Raw genomic sequence first — 20047 nt, 5'->3', positions numbered from 1 at the left:
ATTCTCTGGCGTCTTCTCAGTAGACACCGCCAAATGGTGCACAGGTTTGCGCTCCCGCAGACGCCTATCGATCTGGATAGCCATTGTCATGGACTCATTCAGACCCGCAGGCACAGGGAACCCCACCATAACATCCTTAATGGCATCAGAGAGACCCTCTCTGAAATTCGCCGCCAGGGCGCACTCATTCCACTGAGTAAGCACAGCCCATTTACGGAATTTCTGGCAGTATATTTCAGCTTCGTCTTGCCCCTGAGATAGGGACATCAAGGCCTTTTCCGCCTGAAGCTCTAACTGAGGTTCCTCATAAAGCAACCCCAAGGCCAGAAAAAACGCATCCACATTGAGCAACGCAGGATCCCCTGGAGCCAATGCAAAAGCCCAATCCTGAGGGTCGCCCGGGAGCAAGGAAATCACAATCCTGACCTGCTGAGCAGGATCTCCAGCAGAGCGAGATTTCAGGGACAAAAACAACTTGCAATTATTTTTAAAATTTTGAAAGCAAGATCTATTCCCCGAGAAAAATTCAGGCAAAGGAATTCTAGGTTCAGATATAGGAACATGAACAACAAAATCTTGTAAATTTTGAACTTTCGTGGTGAGATTATTCAAACCTGCAGCTAAACTCTGAATATCCATTTTAAACAGGTGAACACAGAGCCATTCCAGGATTAGAAGGAGAGAGAGAGAGAGAGAGAAAGGCTGCAATATAGGCAGACTTGCAAGAGATTCAATTACAAGCACACTCAGAACTGAAGGGAAGGGGAAAAAAAAAAAAAAAAAATCTTCAGCAGACTTTTCTTTTCTCTCTTTTCTCTGTCAATTAATTTAACCCTTTTTGGCCGGTCAAACTGTTATGGTTCTCAATGGCAAGAGAACATAGCCCAGCAAACATAAGTACTAGCTCTTGGAAGGATGGAAACTAAACTGACCATGAACTAAACCTGCCGCACAACTAACAGTAGCCGGGTAGCGTTGCCTACGTTTTTTTTATCCCTAGACGCCCAGCGCCGGCCGGAGGACTAACTAATCCTGGCAGAGGAAAATATAGTCCTGGCTCACCTCTAGAGAAATTTCCCCGATAGGCAGACAGAGGCCCCCACATATATTGGCGGTGATTTTAGATGAAATGACAAACGTAGTATGAAAATAGGTTTAGCAAAATTGAGGTCCGCTTACTAGATAGCAGGAAGACAGAAAGGGCACTTTCATGGTCAGCTGAAAACCCTATCAAAATACCATCCTGAAATTACTTTAAGACTCTAGTATTAACTCATAACATCAGATTGGCAATTTCAGATCACAAGAGCTTTCCAGACACAGAAACGAAACTACAGCTGTGAACTGGAACAAAATGCAAAAACAAACGAGGACTAAAGTCCAACTTAGCTGGGAGTTGTCTAGAAGCAGGAACATGCACAGAAAGGCTTCTGATTACAATGATGACCGGCATGGAAGTGACAGAGGAGCAAGGTTAAATAGCGACTCCCACATCCTGATGGAAACAGGTGAACAGAGGGGATGATGCACACCAGTTCAATTCCACCAGTGGCCACCGGGGGAGCCCAAAATCCAATTTCACAACAGGCCGCATGAACATCAGAGGCGACAACCCAGGAATTATCCTCCTGACCATAGCCCTTCCACTTCACCAAATACTGAAGCCTCCATCTAGAGATACGAGAATCCAAAATCTTCTCCACCACGTACTCCAATTCTCCCTCGACCAGCACCGGAGCAGGAGGCTCAACAGAAGGAACCACAGGTACCACATACCTCCGCAACAAAGACCTATGGAACACATTATGAATGGCAAACGATGCTGGGAGATCCAAACGAAAAGACACCGGGTTAAGGATTTCCAAGATCTTATAAGGACCGATGAAGCGAGGCTTGAATTTAGGAGAGGAGACCTTCATAGGAACATACCGAGAAGACAGCCACACCAAATCCCCAACACGAAGTCGGGGACCCACACCGCGGCGGCGGTTGGCAAAGCGCTGAGCCTTCTCCTGTGACAACCTCAAATTGTCCACCACATGGTTCCAAATCTGCTGCAACCTATCCACCACAGAATCCACCCCAGGACAGTCAGAAGACTCAACCTGACCCGAGGAAAAACGAGGATGGAAACCAGAATTGCCGAAAAAAGGCGAAACCAAAGTAGCAGAACTAGCCCGATTATTAAGGGCAAACTCGGCCAATGGCAAAAAGTCACCCAATCATCCTGATCAGCAGAAACAAAACATGTCAAATAAGTTTCCAACGTCTGATTAGTTCGCTCGGTTTGGCCATTAGTCTGAGGATGGAAGGCCGACGAAAAAGATAAATCAATGCCCATCTTAGCACAAAAAGTCCACCAAAACCTGGACACAAACTGGGATCCTCTATCAGACACAATATTTTCAGGAATGCCGTGCAAGCGAACCACATTCTGAAAAAATAGAGGAACCAAATCGGAGGAGGAAGGCAACTTAGGCAAGGGCACCAAATGGACCATCTTGGAAAAACGATCACACACCACCCAGATGACAGACATTTTCTGAGATACTGGAAGATCCAAAATAAAATCCATGGAAATGTGCGTCCAAGGCCTTTTCGGGACAGGCAAAGGCAAAAGCAAACCGCTGGCACGAGAACAGCAAGGCTTAGCCCGAGCACAAATCCCACAAGACTGCACAAAGGAACGCACATCCCGCGACAAGGAAGGCCACCAGAAGGACCTAGCCACCAAATCTCTGGTACCAAAAATCCCAGGATGACCCGCCAACACCGAAGAATGAACCTCGGAAATAACTCTGCTGGTCCATCTATCCGGGACAAACAGTCTCTCTGGTGGACAACGGTCAGGTCTATCTGCCTGAAATTTCTGCAGCACTCGTCACAAATCTGGGGAAATGGCAGACAAAATCACTCCCTCTCTGAGAATACCAGCCGGCTCAGAAACTCCCGGAGAGTCAGGCACAAAACTCCTAGAAAGTGCATCAGCCTTCACGTTCTTCGAACCAGGCAGGTATGAGACCACAAAGTTGAAACGGGAGAAAAACAGCGACCAACGAGCCTGTCTAGGATTCAGGCGCTTGGCAGATTCGAGGTAAATCAGGTTTTTGTGATCAGTCAAGACCACCACACGATGTTTAGCTCCTTCGAGCCAATGTCGCCACTCCTCAAATGCCCACTTCATAGCCAACAACTCCCGATTACCAACATCATAATTCCGCTTGGCAGGCGAAAACTTTCTTGAAAAGAAAGCACATGGCTTCATCACAGAGCCATCAGAGCTTCTCTGCGACAAAACAGCCCCTGCTCCAATCTCAGAAGCATCAACCTCGACCTGGAAGGGGAGAGAGACATCTGGTTGACATAAGACTGGAGCTGAAGAAAACCGGTGCTTCAGTTCCCGAAAGGCCTCCACGGCCGCAGGAGACCGATTAGTCACATCAGAACCCTTCTTGGTCAAATCCGTCAAAGGTTTAACCACGCTAGAAAAATTAGCAATGAAACGATGGTAAAAATTAGCAAAACCCAAGAACTTCTGAAGACTCTTAACAGACGTAGCCTGAGTCCAGTCATGAATAGCCTGGACCTTGACTGGGTCCATCTCCACAGTAGAAGGAGAAAAAATAAAACCCAAAAAGGAGACCTTCTGTACTCCGAAGAGGCATTTTTTTTGAGCCCTTCACAAATAAAGCATTAGCACGCAGGACCTGAATCACCATCCTGACCTGCTTCACATGGGACTCCCAATCATCAGAAAAGACCAAAATGTCATCCAGATAAACAATCATAAATTTATCCAGATATTCTCGGAAGATGTCATGCATGAAGGACTGAAACACAGAAGGAGCATTAGAGAGTCCAAAAGGCATCACTAAGTACTCAAAATGGCCTTCGGGCGTATTAAATGCTGTTTTCCATTCATCTCCCTGCTTAATGCGCACAAGGTTATATGCACCACGGAGATCTATCTTAGTGAACCAACTGGCCCCCTTAATCCGAGCAAACAAATCAGACAATAGTGGCAAAGGATACTGAAATTTGACTGTGATTTTATTCAGAAGACGATAATCTATACAAGGTCTCAAAGAACCGTCCTTCTTGGCCACAAAAAAAAATCCTGCACCAAGAGGGGAAGAGGATGGGCGAATATGTCCCTTCTCCAAAGACTCCTTTATATAACTCCGCATCGCGGCATGCTCTGGTATAGACAAATTAAAAAGTCGTCCCTTAGGGAATTTACTACCAGGAATTAAATTTATAGCACAGTCACAATCCCTATGAGGGGGCAGGGCACTGGACCTGGGCTCATCAAATACATCCTGGTAGTCAGACAAAAACTCAGGGACCTCAGAAGGAGTGGAAGAAGCAATAGACACCAACGGAGTATCGCCATGAATTCCCTGACAACCCCAACTTGACACAGACATAGCTTTCCAATCTAAAACTGGATTATGAGCCTGCAGCCATGGCAGACCCAAAACGACAACATCATGCAAATTATGCAGAACAAGAAAGCGAATCACCTCCTGATGTACGGGAGTCATGCACATGGTCATTTGCGTCCAATACTGAGACTTATTCTCAGCCAATGGCGTAGCATCAATTCCCCTCAGAGGAATAGGAAATTCCAAAGGCTCCAGGACAAAACCACAGCGCCTGGCAAACGACAAATTCATCAGATTCAGGGCAGCACCCGAATCCACAAAAGCCATAACCGGGTAGGACGACAAAGAACAAATCAAAGTAACAGACAAAATAAATTTAGGCTGTATCGTACCAATGGTGACAGGTTTAGCGATTTTTTTTAAACGTTTAGAGCATGCTGAGATAACATGAGTAGAATCACCACAGTAAAAGCACAACCCATTTTGACGTCTATGACTTTGTCGCTCAATTCTGGTCAGAGTTCGGTCACATTGCATAGACTCAGGTTTCTGTTCAGAAAATACCGCCAAAGGATGAGCAGATTTGCACTCCCGCAAACGCCGATCAACCTGAATGGCTAAAGCCATAGAATCACTCAGACTTGTAGGGGTGGGAAACCCCACCATAACATTCTTAACGGCCTCAGAAAGACCTTCTCTGAAATTTGCAGCCAGGGCACACTCATTCCATTGAGTAAGCACCGACCATTTCCGAAATTTTTGACAATACACCTCTGCTTCATCCAGATCTTGAGAGATAGCCAGCAACGCTTTTTCTGCCTGATTCTCAAGATTAGGCTCCTCATAAAGCAGTCCAAGAGCCAGAAAAAATGCATCTACATTAAGCAATGCAGGATCTCCTGGCGCCAGAGAGAAGGCCCAATCTTGAGGGTCGCCACGCAACAAGGAGATAACAATTTTAACTTGCTGAGCGGAATCACCAGAGGAACGAGGTCTCAGAGACAGAAATAACTTACAATTATTCTTAAAATTCTGAAACCTAGATCTATCTCCAGAAAACAACTCAGGAATGGGTATCTTTGGTTCTGACATAGGGCTATGAATAACAAAATCCTGAATACTTTGCACCCGTGCAGTAAGATGATCCACACTAGAAGTCAGAGTCTGAATATTCATGTCTGTAGCTGAGCTCAAAACCACCCAGAGTTCAAGGGGATGAAAGAAGCTAAACAGACTGCAGCAAAGGAAAAGCGGGAGGAAAAAAAAAAAAATGTACTCAGGTCTTCTTTTTATCCCACTTCTGCGATGCATTAAACACTTTTTTGGCCTGCTATACTGTTATGATCCTTAGTGGTTGAGGATCACGAATTACTCCAGCTAAGTAACAAACATAGGACAAGCTCTAGGGAGGTGACAAACTGGACTGACCGCAAATCTGAACCTATCCAAACACACTAGAAGTAGCCGGTGAACGTGCATAAAAATCCTAGACGTCTCGAGCCAGCCTGAGGAACTAACTACCCCTAGAAAGAAAGAAAGACCTCTCTTGCCTCCAGAGAAATAATCCCCAAAGATATAGAAGCCCCCAACAAATAATAACGGTGAGGTAAGAGGAAGGCACAAACACAGGGGTGAAAACAGATTCAGCAAATGAGGCCCACTAATACTAGATAGCAGAAAATAGTAAAGGGGTCTGTGCGGTCAGTAAAAAACCCTTACAAAATATCCACACTGAGATTTCAAGAACCCCCGCACCAACTAACGGTGTGGGGGGAGAAACTCAGTCCCCTAGAGCAACCAGCAAGCGAGGAGATCACATCTTAGCAAGCTGGACAAGAAACATGATGAATGCTGATAATCAAAAAATGAACGGACAAAAACTTAGCTTGTCTTGGAGAGGCTGGGAGCAAGGTAATCACAAGGAATCTGAAGAGCACTGCATACATTGATAGCAGGCAAGGAACTGAGTATCCAGGTGAGTTAAATAGGAAACCAAGCAAGGATAACGAACCAGCTGATGCAGCCAACCTGCAGAAAGACAACACTACACAATACCGCTTGTGACCACTAGAGGGAGCCTAAAAATAGAGTTCACAACAGTTTTCTAAGAGATGCTATACTGGAGTATCTGAAGAGGAATAACCTCATGACCCAGTATCAGCACGGGTTTACTAGGGACCGTTCCTGTCAGACTAATTTGATCAGCTTCTATGAAGAGGTAAGTTCCGGACTGGACCAAGGGAGCCCAGTGGATGTAGTGTATATGGACTTTTCAAAAGCTTTTGATACGGTGCCACACAAAAGGTTGTTACATAAAATGAGAATAATGGGGATAGGTGAAAATATGTGTAAGTGGATTGAGAGCTTGCTCAGGGATAGGAAACAAAGGGTGGTTATTAATGGAGCACACTCGGACTGGGTCGCGGTTAGCAGTTGGGTACCACAGGGGTCAGTATTGGGCCCTCTTATTTTTAACATATTTATTAATGACCTTGTAGGGATCATTCAGAGTAGAATTTCAATATTTGCAGATGACACTAAACTCTGCAGGGTAATCAATACAGGGGAGGACAATTTTATATTACAGGATGATTTATGTAAACTAGAAGCTTGGACTCATAAATGGCAAATGAGCTTTAATGGGGATAAATGTAAGGTCATGCACTTGGGTAGAAGTAATAAGATGTATAACTATGCTTAATTCTAAAACTCTGGGCAAAACCGTCAATGAAAAAGACCTGGGTGTATGGGTGGATCACAAACTCATATTCAGTGGCCAGTGTCAGGCAGCTGCTACAAAGGCAAATAAAATAATGGGATGCATTAAAAGAGGCATAGATGCTCATGAGGAGAACATAATTTTACCTCTATACAAGTCACTAGTTCGACCACACTTAGAATACTGTGCACAGTTCTGGTCTCCGGTGTATAAGAAAGACATAGCTGAACTGGAGCGGGTGCAGAGAAGAGCGACCAAGGTTATTAGAGGACTGGGGGGTCTGCAATACCAAGATAGGTTATTACACTTGGGGCTATTTAGTTTGGAAAAACGAAGGCTAAGGGGTGATCTTATGTTAATGTATAAATATATGAGGGGACAGTACAAAGACCTTTCTGATGATCTTTTTAATCATAGACCTGAGACAGGGACAAGGGGGCATCCTCTACATCTGGAGGAAAGAAGATTTAAGCATAATAACAGACGTGGATTCTTTACTGTAAGAGCAGTGAGACTATGGAACTCTCTGCCGTATGATGTTGTAATGAGTAGTGTTGAGCGATACCGTCCGATACTTGAAAGTATCGGTATCGGAAAGTATCGGCCGATACCGTCACAGTATCGGAATCCAATCCGATACCGATACCCGATACCAATACAAGTCAATGGGACTCAAGTATCGGACGGTATCCCTGATGGTTCCCAGGGTCTGAAGGAGAGGAAACTCTCCTTCAGGCCCTGGGAACCATATAAATGTGTAAAAGAAAGAATTAAAATAAAAAATATCGCTATACTCACCTGTCCGACGCAGCCGGGACTTCAGCGAGGGAACCGGCAGCGTTGTTTGTTTAAAAATCGCGCTATTACTTGGTTACGTGAATTCCCGGCTTGTGATTGGTCAGGTCGGCCATGTTGCCGGGACGCGGACCAATCACAGCAAGCCGTGACGAAATTACGTCACGGCTTGCTGTGATTGGTCCGCGTCCCGGCAATATGGCCGCCCTGACCAATCACAAGCCGGGACGTCACGGGAGGCTGGACACGCGCTCATTTTAAAATGGGCGCGTGTCCAGCCTCCCGTGACGTCACGGCTTGTGATTGGTTGCGCCGCGATCAACCAATCACAAGCCGGGAGGCTGGACGCGCTCATTTTGAAATGGGCGCGTGTCCAGCCTCCCGTGACGTCACGGCTTGTGATTGGTTGCGCCGCGATCAACCAATCACAAGCCGGGAGGCTGGACGCGCTCATTTTGAAATGGGCGCGTGTCCAGCCTCCCGGCTTGTGATTGGTTGACCGCGACGCAACCAATCACAAGCCGTGACGTCACGGGAGGCTGGACACGCGCCCTTTTTAAAATGAGCGCGTTTCCAGCCTCCCGTGACGTCACGGCTTGTGATTGGTTAATGGCGGCCATGTTGCCGGGACGCGGACCAATCACAGCAAGCCGTGACGTATTTTCGTCACGGCTTGCTGTGATTGGTCCGCGGCCCGGCAACATGGCCGCCCTGACCAATCACAAGCCGGGACTTCGCGTAACCATGTAAAAGCGGGAATTTTAAACAAACAACGCTGCCGGTTCCTGCGCTGAGGTCCCGGCTGCGTCGGACAGGTGAGTATAGCGATATTTTTTATTTTAATTCTCTATTTTACACATTTTAACATTAATGTTGTTCCGATACCCGATACCCGATACCACAAGAGTATCGGAATCCCGGTATCGGAATTCCGATACAGCAAGTATCGGCCGATACCCGATACTTGCAGCATCGGAATGCTCAACACTAGTAATGAGAGATTCATTACTTAAATTTAAGAGGGGACTGGATACCTTTCTGGAAAAGTATAATGTTACAGGGTATATACACTAGATTCCTTGATAGGGCGTTGATCCAGGGAACTAGTCTGATTGCCGTATGTGGAGTCGGGAAGGAATTTTTTTCCCCAAGGTGGAGCTTACTCTTTGCCACATGGTTTTTTTTGCCTTCCTCTGGATCAACATGTTAGGGCATGTTAGGTTAGGCTATGGGTTGAACTAGATGGACTTAAAGTCTTCCTTCAACCTTAATAACTATGTAACTGGTCGCGTCCGGCCAAATCCTGTGTATAAATTGCATTATTCTGAAAACTTCATAAATAAACTACATACATATTCTAGAATACCCGATGCGTTCGAATCGGGCCACCATCTAGTGAGATTATAAATGATTGAGGGAAGTTCTGCCTCTCGTAATCCACTTGGGTACACAAATCATCAAGATCCGCTAGCAGCTAATTTTGCAATTGAAGATCATTGACATTCCAAATGTGCTTCATGACAACCAAGCCAGCAGATGCTGCAGGCCATGGCTGCACATTTAGGTCTACTCTTAGCAGTGAAGTTGAAGAAGTAGTTTCATTGTTTGTTATAATCAGTATACCACTGTACCTCAACCACTTGACTTCCTGATTGCTGGGGTGGTGGGTCCTCCTTATTAATTGTTCAGGCCAGCCGCACTTTCGTGTGTTCAGCCTAAATTGTGTGCACACTGATGCTAACATATGAGGTACCCATGCCTATGCAGCATATAAAGCACAGTGGAACTTGAAAGTGCTAACATAATGCTCCAGTGATTCTGGCCCAAGCTCATTGTAGTACTTTCACACCAATTGTGGACTTACATTATTTTGGCCACATGAAGAGACCCATATAAATATGTTAAAAATTTAATCTTTATTAGTCTACATCAGATAAAAACACAGCAAGACCAAACATAAACAAAGTGTCCAAGGAATGGATAGAGGAGACTCCAACCTACATATACTGATAATATATAGTCCAAAATGGATCAATGCCAGTAACACTGCCTGATGCGGTATAGTCATTAATGTCTTTAACAATCCCAAAATATACAGATAGTAATAAACTACACATAAAGTAACTGCTAATGGAAAAAAGGACAATAGATTTTGTCTAACTACGCTGCACCTGCAGCCGCTAAATGCCCAAGATACAGTGTAAATAAATAAATGCTGTCCGCAACATGTGACAGGGATATCAAACATAATCGGGCATATGCGGCCATAATAATGCAGAAGCCATAGTTACTTACAAGATAAAGTCACCAAAGACAGGTAGCGGTATAAGGTGAGGGTCCACCGATCCTTCCTCGTGCGCCCCGACGCGCGTTTCGCCCGCAAGCTTCTTCCGGGGGAATTATTATAACATACTGTATACCCTGTGACAGATTATTTTCAAATAATACAGTCCTCTCTGAGTGGCACTAATATTAGAGGGATCTCAGTTCATAGGGGTTTCTCTTTCCATTAAAGGGCCACTGTCACCCCCTCCAGCCGTTATAAACTAAAAGAGCCACCTTGTGCAGCAGTAATGCTGCAGTCTAACAAGGTGGCTCTTTTAGTTTTTGATTCATTTATTACCTCAATAAAGCGTTTTAAAAATTGGCCACACATACCAGATATTGTCCCAGGAGGCGGTCCGAAGCGTCCTGTATGAATCCCCCAACTGCCATCACTCTTCTCTTCAGGGCCGATGGTACCCGCCCCCTTCGCGTTGTTGCTTCTTAAATCCGGCGCCTGCGCTGTGCATGCCTGCCTGGAGCCTGCGCAGTGTTCTTTGTCAGTCACATCTCAGATGCCGGGTGCCTGACTGCGCCCTGTTACTGAACCCCCGCCCCGCACTGTGCTATTCATTATGCACAGTGCGGGGCTGGGGTTCCTGGGAAGGCGGGGGAGCATCAGAGATGGGAGAGCGTCCGAGATGGGGGAGCGCCTGAACAGCGCAGTGCGCATGCCCAGGAATGCCAGCCCCGCACTGTGCATAATGAATAACACAGTGCGGGGCGGGGATTCAGTAACAGGGCAGCCGCACTGCCCGCACAGGCGCAGTCAGGCACCCGGCATCTGAGATGTGACTGACAAAGAACACTGCGCAGGCCCCAGGCAGGCACGCACAGCGCAGGCGCCGGATTTAAGAAGCAACAACGCGAAGGGGGCGGGTACCATCGGCCCTGAAGAGAAGAGTGACGGCAGTTGGGAGCTTCATAGAGGACGATTCGGACCGCCTCCTGGTACAATATCTGGTATTTGTGGCCAATTTTTAAAACGCTTTATTGAGGTAATAAATGAATCAAAAACTAAAAGAGCCACCTTGTTAGACTGCAGCATTACTGCTGCACAAGGTGGCTCTTTTAGTTTATAACGACTGGAGGGGGTGACAGTGGCCCTTTAAACTTATTGATCACTCGACATACAATGGGCTTTCATGTACTAAGAAATTACCTTTGCAAATGGATGCAAAGATTGCTGCATATCAAACCAAACTGGAGGTAAGAGCAAAGCCTTATTGCACTACAAAGATCGTAAAAAAAATTAAAGAATAACCATTATTTTAAATTTTATTTCTTAAAACAATAGTACAAATAAAAATAAGAAACTTTGGAATTTATTTTGTTAAATAAACATGCTTCTTTCTCCTTTTGGACTGATCATTACTAAAATAAAGGGAGGATCTAGAGGCAGAACTAATCCCATCTACATAGAATCTTATCAGGAGCAACTGTTATCTCTTATGTAGAGAGGAGAAGGGAGGAGCTAGATGCAGATCCCCTCCCATCTACATAGAATATTATCAGCAGCAACTGCCATCTAATATGTAAAGGGAGGAGGGACGAGGGAGAGAAAGAGCCCCTCCCATCTACTTAGAATCTTATCAGCAGCAACTGTTTTCTCCTAGGCAGAGATGAGATGGGAGGAGCTAGAAGCAGAGCCCCTCCCATCTACATCGAATCTTATCAGCAACAATTGTTATCTCCTAGGCAGAGATGAGATGGGAGGAGCTAGAGGCAGAGCTCCTCCCATCTACATAGAATCTTATCAGCAGCATTTGTTATCTCATATGTAGAGGGAAAGAGGGAGGAGCAAGAAGCAGAGCCCCTCCCATCTACTTAGAAACTGCCATCTCCTATCTCAGGAATGTAATAATTTGTCTTCACTGAATACAGATTTTACCCATGAATTGAAAATTTTGAAAATGACTGATCAGTCCTAGTGGAGAAAAGAAGCAGATTATCTGATAAGATATAATTACAAAGTTGCTTATTTTCATATGTTCTATTGATTTATGAAATAAAAATTAAAACGACAGTTACTCAAGAATCCTGTTCCTCACCAATGGTCTACATATTCTTCACAGAAGAACTACCGGTAGGTGCTCTTTTCATCTTCTACCAATACATTCCTGAAAGCTTATTGTTTCTTACAATTGTTAATGTTGATCTAAGGAATTAAATAGTCCCCTGGCATCTCATTCAAACCCACTTCAAAGGTCAGTAAGCACCAGTGCAAAGACTTTCCATAAGAAAATTAAGTGAAGAAATGCGAGTTAAAAGCAACACCTTAAGTGAACGATCTCGCCGGAGTCACCTGGGGACCACATTGTGTAACATAATATACTAAGAATTGTTAACACAACGCAACACCGCTAAATGCATGTCATATCCATTCTCTGCTATATTACAGATGCTGATTTACAAGGTTATCATATATCTGTAATTGACCAGAATATACTTGATTCGTTTCATGTAACCACAACTGAAGAACGAGAAAGGTTACTGTCTGCTGTCTATAAGGAACTCCACCCTGAAGATATTGTCAGCCAGACTCTGGATGAACTTTTATGTAAGGCTTGTATAATGATTCATTGGCAGTTCTGAATATTTAGATTTTTTTTTTGCCTTTCTAATGTCTAAGCAATGTTCTGTTACGGAACTTGACTCTATGTAACCATTTCCAAAACAAAGCCAATAAATGTAGTATTGTGGATTTATCTTGGTGGGGACAACAGAATATCAGAATATAACAGAATAACAGAATATCCCACACTTACGGTAATAGTCAACAGCACTTAGTTACTGTAATGGTGCAATATTCAAACCTAATACTAATGTATTAATATCAAATAAAACAGGCCTGCTGGGTGAATTTCAACATTATTGTCATTCCCTGTCGAGTCATCAGTAAGCTATAGACCCATCCTATTACAATTTCTAAATCTTACATGTGTACTATAGCCTCAGCGGTGTGATAAGAGTCCTCTGGACTCCAGAGCAATTTTTTAGCTCACACCAAGCATCATACCTTAACATAGCATACTCATCCATTTCTTTCAACTACTAAAGATGAGCATATCAATCTGCGAACAATCAAGTTCAAGTCGAATTTCCTGAAATTCATGGTTATGCACAAATTTGAATTATTGTTTGAGATTTGCTTTGCGGTTTGCAAAGAAAAAAAATTAGCGTGACACCATAGCGCCCTTGCTCTCTTCTGTAGAGTAGAATGTAAGCTTCTATGGTCAGTGGGGTCCTTTCTGTCTCACCGTGCAGTTCCCAGTGGAGGACAGTTTGTACAGCAGAGTCATTTTCCATCTTCAGAATCATTGGGTAAATCTCTCTCTTCTGTAGAGTGTAAGTTTGTATGGTCCCCTTTCTCTCTCTACAAGATTTCCAGTATTGAGATTTGTGCAAATGAATTCACTGCAAATCAAATTTCGAGGAAAACTCAGCAAAGTTGGCAAATTTGAATTTCAAAAGATCTGATCGTGTCTATCCCATACCCTTTCTTGTGTTTATTTTTTGAAGTTTCATTTCATAGCAGTGTAAGAAACAAGAAAAAGCAGGACACTGGGGCACACATATCATTGGTACAATCTCTGCCGCCACACAGGGGCCAGAGACCGGTGGAATTGTGCATTATAATGAGCTATTAGACTACAAAGGTACCATAATTTGTTGTCCAAGATCCCTCTACTGTCTGTGATAACTCAGGGCAAAACGTATGTAAAGAAGGGCACTCCTGAAAAATATAGGATGCACAGCTGTAAATCTTTTATTAACATTAAAATTAGCAAGATAGGTAAGAGTCATTAAAACCATTCAAAATGTCCCATATAGGGTTTGAAAAAAATTCCCAGATGTACGCTAGGATAGAAGGTCCACAACTCAGAGGAACACTTGTTCTTCCATAGGTTTAACGCATATAATGTGAAATTATGGATACAGAAAACACAGTCTTATATAAAATATAGCAAGCAAAATAAAGAATTAACCTTGACCCAAGATATGTCCTCTGATTAGTTGAAACAAATAACATCAACTCAATGATCAGAAAGTCCAGAGTAAGGGCTCATGCAGCCGTCCGTGCAAAACGGTTTGATCATGGACCTGGAGCGCCCCCACTGCCGCAGGGCCGAGGGGTACCCGGTACCGGGCCTCTCTGTCTCAGTTCTGGGGTTGTCACGGTGGCTAGACCCGGCCCGTGACCCTGCTGAGGGGCGTCCAATGAAGGTGGAGAGTGATGCTGTTGTGGTGTGGTGCCGGTCGCAGTAAATAACAAGGACACCAGGTTGCAGTCTCTTTACCTCTTTACTGAAGGCTCCAGGATCCTCAGTCCGGAATACGGTTAACCTAACCAAGCTGCGTGAGTCCGTCCGGTCCGATGGCACCTCCAGAGTTCCCTTTGCAGGTGGAAATCTGTGCCTACCTTCTAGCGCTTGTGTGTTGTAGTCCTTCCCTGCTGTGCTTACGGGATAGTCCTCACAACTGTTGTGTTTGTTTCTGAAGTTCCCTCACAACTCGATTATGATGTTCTGTTTCGTCCCCCAGATGATATGGCTAGGACGCACCCGTATGACGGGTAGGCTCGGAGGTCTTCCGGGACCCTAGAGTCGCCCCTCTCCAGATGTTGCCCCCTGTGTCTGCTTAGGTGATTTTGGGTGAGACAGCCCGCCTAGAACTGACTGTCCTGCCGTAGGTTTGAAGTAAGGCCTGGAGCTCAATACTTCCTCGGCGTTCCGGCCACCGGCTACGCGCCTCAGTAGGATGTTGCTTCGTCTTACAGCACGACTCCTACTGGTGATTCTCCTTGTTGCATTGATCTCGTTTCTCACTCAGCACAATAAACCTCGCTTCTTGTCCTTTCTTGGGGTACCGCCGCAATGAAGTGCAGGCGCGGTCCCGTAACGTTCTTTCGGTTCGCTAGGCCTCTGTCAGGATCCCACCCCTGACAGGGACCCCCCTGAATCTTCCACTGCAACACCCTCTGCCACAGGATGTTGCCTGGTTCCAACCCAGTCAGCTTCTGACTAACTTCCTATCTAACCCCCAGTTTTACCAGATTGTGAGGAGTGGCCTAATACATAGCACCCTTAGCTCCCCTGGAGGCCAGACTGTGAAGTGTATTGGTGTCTGTGATACCTGGTCAGGTGAACTCCTTCAGTGCCATCAGACGTACCATAGCCCCCCTTAGCGGCGGAGCATCAGTACTGCAACGACCAGGACTCTGGGGCGCTGCAGACCACAATGCACAAACAGACTACGAGTGTCCTAACCTGAAAATGACAGCCTCAAGCTGTCCTGCAGGTTCAGGGTGCATCAGTGTCAGAGCAAACTATCTGTCGATATTTCAATTAAATAAAAAGTTATGGCAGGTGATCCAGAAGGACCCCACTGCTGACACAGAGACATAAGAAGCTAGATTTCAGTTTGCCAAAATGCATGTGAGTAAACCAAAATCCTTTTGGGAAAGCGTTTTGTGGACAAATGAGACCAAGATAGATTTTTTTGGTAAAGGGCAATATTCTACTGTTTAACGAAACTGGAATGAGGCCTAAAAAAGAGCACAGTATCTACAGTCAAATATGGTGAAGTTTAAAGATGTTTTGGGTTTATTTTGCTGCCTCCAGCACTGGATGCTTTGCCAGTATGCAAGTTATCATAAAGTCTGAAGATTAGTAAAGGATTTTGGGTCGCAATGTAGTGCCCAGTGTAAGAAAGCTGGGTTTGCGTCCTAGGTTATGGGTCTTCTGGCAGGACAATGACCACAAACATACTTCAAGAAGCACTCAGAAATGGATGGAAAAAGTGCTGGAGAGTTGTGAAGTGGCCCGCAATGAGTCCGGCTCTAAATGCCATTGAACACCTATGGAGACATCTTAAATTTGCCCAGTTGGCTCAGTACACACAAAGGAAATAGACATTTGTGTAACATGTGTAATAGCACATTGTGTGGGAGAAATACTTCATTTTCTGGAACAGTTTCAAGGGTGCCAATGCTATCGGCTATGACTGCATATGCAGCAGTCATGCTCCAATTGGCCAGTCCCTTGAATTGCGGTCCGTTCTTGAACCGATTTGCATAGTCGTCGGCATGAGCCCTAAATCTACTGAGACTAAGCTCCAATGTCAAATATAGAGTACCAACAGCAAGAAAACATGTATGTCAAAATATACAATACTGTATTGAAAAGGACATATATATATATATATATATATATATATATATATATATATATATATATATATATATATATATATATATATATATATATATATATATATATATATTCCAGGTAACGGAGGCACTGCATTCACAAAAAAAGGGATCTCTCAAGAGATCTTACAAATCTAGACTCTTAAGGGGTCTCTCATGTTGTACTCAATGCAATAGAAGTAGTTACCAGTAATATCAAATCTCTGACCCCAATGTAAATTCTGATTCAGACACTCAAATTACTTCAGATGATAGACCTAGACAACCTTCAAATTAAAGGCGGCTCAGCTATCATTCATTACTCACATAGCCAATTAATAAAGTGGCTAAACCAAAGTTGTGGTCAATTAACAATCATTAACAATTTAGTAGGTGGTTCTTTTAGGAGACTTTAATTCGGACTACAGACTCAGGTTTATACTAATGTAATTTACCTAATTCTTCCTCTGGGTTTCCCTTGGTCATGCAGGATGTATCAGGTCTTCTCAATTAGACCCAAGTCACTCACAGTTGTCCACATATTTTAAAATAAATTAGAGCATCAATTCAGTGTTTTATTTTTTATTTTAGAGCTGTAAAGGTGTCACTTATCTAAGTTCCTGGACCCTAGTCTTATACTTACCAGCTGCCGCCTTCAGCTCTTCCCAGCGCCACTTCTGTCACATGCCAGAGGTCAGAGTCAGAGGTAACGGTCATAAGCTCTCAATGTCTCAATGTAAGTCTATGAGACCCTCATTCTGGCCTCATTCTTGCTCTCATAGACTTACATTGAGTTATTACTTCCGGATCATCCAGCAAACACTAATGATCCGGAAGGTCACAAACTGGTAGAGACCGACCAGAATGGCGCTGATAAAAGATGAAGACTTGAGCTGGTAAGTACGAGACTAGGTGCAGAGAACTTAGATTAGTGCTACCACTCCAGCATCGCAATAAAAGAAGACGCTGGAGTGGTGCTTTAAGGGCCAATGTCTAACCATAAAATCAATTAAATATAGCATAAAACATAATTTGTGGATCTTCTTTGACAATTTTTAGTTCCTTTTCATATCCTCAACCCGGCAGCTACAACAATCTATTTTCTTATGGATTACAATGAGCCCTATAATTTCCCATTGACTTATAATGGGTCCAGTACATTGAAGACTACAACAGAAAGGAGTAATATGCAGTCACACAACCATTTTTTACATTTGTTCCATCAAGTTCAGTGTTAACTGTGAAAATCTTGCAGATATTAGACATCATTGTTTAATAGAAATTACAACTTTTGGATTTGTACTGTATGCCTCTCATTATTCTCATTACTATCTGGTCCAGGTGATATTAAAGCGCTATTGCAAAAGTTGCATCTATGACCCTACCTGTATACACACATGCTACTTTTCTCCTCCTTTGCTCTTCTTAAGTTACACGGGTTGTGTCATGACGCACTTTGCTGATAAAAGCTCCTAATCAGGAATAAACGTTCACAGAAAAATGTTTAAAGTGGATAACTTGATTAAAAAGTATCTTTTTGTTTGTTCTCTGATTCGCTTGTGGCCCCTTCATGTCATAATAAACAGAAGAGATGGTAGGAAGGACCCAAAAAACACCCATGTGACCACAGCTGCCTGTCCTTCATTGGCTCAGCCTTATAGTTGCCTTCCCCACTCTAGTGGTCCTTTACTACATTCCAGCTTTCCATTAATCAATTTTTTTTCTAAAAATTATTATATTATTAAAATATTATGAGCATGGGGCGAGCCCACCCCATACTCGCCAGGTAATGGCTGTGTGTAACAGCCCGGACCTGCCTCTAACAACAGCGGGTAGCACAGAGCTTTGCCCATGATTCTTAACCTGTTAAATGCTTCTGTCAATTTTTGACAGTGCCATTAACAGCATACTAACATGGGGGCGTGTTATTCCATGCACTCATCAGTGCAGCCTCGGTGTGATTGTGGGTCACCAGTGGGCTGCTATTACAGCCGATGGGTTGCTTGTCATCACAGAGGTTCCCGTGAAAGCCTGCCTGTGGCTGGACTTCAAGGGAGACTGTAATCTTTAAATGAGACAGATCGCAGGTTCAAGTCCCCTAAAGGGACTAAAAAATACAGTGAAAATATTTTTTTTAATGTATGAAAAAGTACAAAAAAATATATAAAAGTTCAAATCACCCCACTTTTCCCCCATTATCAATGAAGAAAATAAAAAAAGACACAAATTTGGTATTGCTATGTCCAGAAAAGTCTGGTCCAGTAGCGTAGCTAGGGGGGGGGGCAGAGGGGGCCATCGCCCCGGGCCCCGCGCTCTGAGGGGGCCCACCGGGAGCTACGCCACTGTAGCTGCATCTGCGGCAGAGCACGGAGAATCAATCTCCCTGCTCTGCCGCTATGGGGCCCCTGAGCAGGCGGGGGGAGGGCCCGGTGCCAGCAATGGGCCCCCCCGCCCATCATCGCATGGCGAGCTGTATCGGCATCTAGCCGATACAGCTCACCGCAGTGATGAGGGAAGGAGCGCAGCCCCATCATCCCCCACACCGTCTGACAGAGGGCGCGATGACGTCACCGCCCAGCGCCCGCTGTCAGATGAGCGGGAGCAGGAGCAGGAAGCACCGCTGGAACAATGAGTTAGAGAGGTGAGTATTTATTTACTGTGTTTTTATGGGGGCTGCATTATTGTACAGTATCTGCCTATAAGGGGGGGAGTGCTGCCTTATTGTACAGTATCTGCCTATAAGGGGGGGAGTGCTGCCTTATTGTACAGTATCTGCCTATAGGGGTGAGTGCTGCCTTATTGTACAGTATCTGCCTATAGGGGGGTGCTGCCTTATTGTACAGTATCTGCCTATAAGGGGGGAGTGCTGCCTTATTGTACAGTATCTGCCTATAGGGGGGAGTGCTGCCTTATTGTACAGTATCTGCCTATAAGGGGGGGAGTGCTGCCTTTTTGTACAGTATCTGCCTATAGGGGGGGAGTGCTGCCTTATTGTACAGTATCTGCCTATAGGGGGGGGTGCTGCCTTATTGTACAGTATCTGCCTATGGGGGGGAGTGCTGCCTTATTGTACAGTATCTGCCTATAAGGGGGGGAGTGCTGCCTTATTGTACAGTTTCTGCCTATAGAGGGGGGGAGTGCTGCCTTATTGTACAGTATCTGCCTATAGGTGGGGAGTGCTGCCTTATTGTACAGTATCTGCCTATAAGGGGGGGAGTGCTGCCTTATTGTACAGTATCTGCCTAAAGGGGGGGAGTGCTGCCTTATTGTACAGTATCTGCCTATAGGGGGGGAGTGCTGCCTTATTGTACAGTATCTGCCTATAGGGGGGGAGTGCTGCCTTATTGTACAGTATCTGCCTATAGGGGGGGAGTGCTGCCTTATTGTACAGTATCTGCCTAAAGGGGGGGAGTGCTGCCTTATTGTACAGTATCTGCCTATAGGGGGGGAGTGCTGCCTTATTGTACAGTATCTGCCTATAGGGGGGGAGTGCTGCCTTATTGTACAGTATCTGCCTATGGGGGGAGTGCTGCCTTATTGTACAGTATCTGCCTATAAGGGGGGGGGTGCTGCCTTATTGTACAGTATCTGCCTATAGAAGGGGGGGAGTGCTGTCTTATTGTACAGTATCTGCCT

This window comes from Ranitomeya variabilis, chromosome 2 (genome assembly GCF_051348905.1).
Source record: "Ranitomeya variabilis isolate aRanVar5 chromosome 2, aRanVar5.hap1, whole genome shotgun sequence".
NCBI lineage: Eukaryota > Metazoa > Chordata > Amphibia > Anura > Dendrobatidae > Ranitomeya > Ranitomeya variabilis.
The sequence above is the reverse complement of the archived record's forward strand: the minus strand, read 5'-3'. Positions refer to the sequence as shown.